General features: G+C 48.8%; 1 protein-coding gene across 3 annotated transcripts in view; it reads right to left on the bottom strand.

Annotated features, from left to right (window-relative positions):
• The window catches only part of peb (pebbled), a 902,421-nt gene that overhangs the window by 154,680 nt on the left and 745,241 nt on the right, over positions 1 to 2,500 (bottom strand). The window lies entirely within an intron of this gene.

The following is a 2,500-nucleotide window of genomic DNA, read 5'->3' as shown; positions in this document are numbered from 1 at the left end:
ATCACGGGAGGGAGGGGGGGGATGGTGATAAGGGGGGGGGGAGTATTTTCACCTCAGCAGAGAGACGGCAGATGCAATCAAATCTTTTCCCTTATTCATTCGTCTAATTAAGAAGACAGTTTATCATTTTTTCTTACAATTAACTATTCACGAAATGCGATATCCGACGTACGATAAGGATGACGAGGCAGAATTTGCGAAAACCTCGTCGGGAGAAACGAAAATCTACGGAATCACCACTCCATTTACATTATTTGAAAAATCACACACACACACACACAAACGTTCACACCAACAACGCACACACACAAACACTCTCACACACATGAATAAAACAAACCAACAAACCCACACAGACAAATTAAACAGAAACACACGACAACAGCTGACACCCTTGAATAACAAACAACCACAGTGCCTTCTTAAAACAGATACAGAAGGTACGACCAGTCCGCCGTGACCTGTGGGCCGCCAACAGGCAATAAGGTCCAACGCCAACTGGCAAAACACGGTGACCTCGCCCCTAACGACACGAAAGACGTAATACCCATATCAGACTCGGGCCAAATCAAGTGACCGAACAGCTGATAGTAAGTGTCTCGGCGAAAACGAAAGGAGGAGGAGGAGGAGGTGGAAGAAAGGAGAGAGAGAGAGAGAGAGAGAGAGAGAGAGAGAGAGAGAGAGAGAGAGAGAGAGAGAGAGAGAGAGAGAGAGAGAGAGAGAGAGAGAGAGAGAGAGATTGAGAGTCAAGAGAAAGAGAGACAGAGACTCAAGAGAAAGAGAGAATCAAGACAAAGATAAAAAGAAAGTCAAGAAACATAAACAGAAAAAAGAAAAAAGAGAAAAAACTAAAGAGAAAGAAAGCGAAAAAACAAGAGCCCAAACAAGAGACCAAGAGATTTCTTCTAGACCGTGAAGGCGAGAGACCAGTAATACCCTGTCACGTCACTGCGTCTTGGCAGAGATGACTGAGCGACCGTAGCAAGTGGAGGGACGCCTTACAAATGGTTACGATCAGCATCGCCCTCCACACATGGGTGCTTCGGGGAGATGGGAAGGTGGGGAGAAGGGGACGGGGGGGGGGACATAGGAAGGTGGGGAGAAAGGGAGATGGGAAGGCGGGGAGAGGGCGAGAGGAGGGAGAAGGGGAGAGGGGGAGGTGGGGAAATGGGGAGAAGGGGAGAGGGAGGTGGGGAGAGGGGGAGAAGGGGAAGGTGAGGAGATGGGAAAAGGGGAGAAGGGGAGAGAGGGAGGAGAAGAGAGGGGGAGAAGGGGAGAGGGGGAAAGGGGGGAAATGGGGAAAGGGGAGAGGAGATGGGAAGGTGGGGAGAGGGGGGAGAAGGGGAGAGTGGGAGATGGGAAGGTGGGGAGAGGGCGAGAGGGGGAGTTGGGGAGAGGGTGAGAGGGGGAGGTGAGAAGGGGAGAGGGGGAGATGGGAAATGGGGAGAAGGGGAGAGGGGGGAGAAGGGGAGAAGGGGAGAGGGGGAGAAGGGAAGGTGGGGAGATGGGGAGGTGGGGAGAGGGGGAGATGGGAAGGTGCGGAGACGAGGAGTGGAGGAGGTAGGGATAGGAGGAGAGGGGAAGATAGAGAGAGGGAGATACGAGAAGGTGGGGGGAGGGGGGAAGGTTGGGAGAGGGGGAGACAGGAGGGTGGGCGGGGAGACAGGAGGGTGGGGAGAGGGAAAGTGGAGGGAAGAGGAGAGGCCGAGAGGAAGAGAAAGGAAGATTGGGAGAGGGAGAGAGAAGGGAAAGGAGAGAGAGGTGATAGGGATAGGACAAAGAGAGGAGAGGGATGAAGAGGGTATCGAGAAGGAAAGAGAGGTTGGGAGAGGAGAAATGGTTAGAGGAAAGAGAAAGAATAGAAGAGGTGGAGAAGGAATAATAATTAAAAGAAAGAAAGGTAAAGGGAAGGGGGGAGAGTGAAAGGAGAAGGAGAGAAAGAGGATGACACTGGATGAGAGAAAACCCGAAGCTATCAGTCCCTTCTATCTCTCATATTTTACAAAATGTTCGAACACTTCCCAAAATTGCAATAAATCTGAAACCGACGATCGAAAATAAAAGCCAGCATAGTAACGTAAACCATTATGATACGTCCAATACACCTGAATTCATATGTGCGTACATGGGCGTCAGTACACATACGTCTACGCGCTATTGTGTATGTGTCTTTCAATTCGTATGTGCGTACATATATATCTACACGCTATTGTGTGTGTCTTTGAATTCTTATGTACGTACATATACGTCTACACGCTATTGTGTGTGTCTTTGAATTCTTATGTACGTACATATGCGTCTACACGCTATTGTGTATGTATCTTTGAATTCTTATGTACGTACATATGCGTCTACACACCATTGTGTATGTATCTTTGAATTCGTATATACGTACATATGCGTCTACACACTATTGTGTATGTATCTTTGACTTCATATGTACGTACATATCCGTCTGTACATACACATCTAAACCTTATTCCGCATGTGTCTTCATGTC

The sequence above is a fragment of the Penaeus vannamei genome, chromosome 7, assembly GCF_042767895.1.
Source record: "Penaeus vannamei isolate JL-2024 chromosome 7, ASM4276789v1, whole genome shotgun sequence".
NCBI classification, from domain to species: domain Eukaryota; kingdom Metazoa; phylum Arthropoda; class Malacostraca; order Decapoda; family Penaeidae; genus Penaeus; species Penaeus vannamei.
Note: the sequence above shows the minus strand (reverse complement) of the source record. Positions and strands in the feature narration are given on the sequence as shown.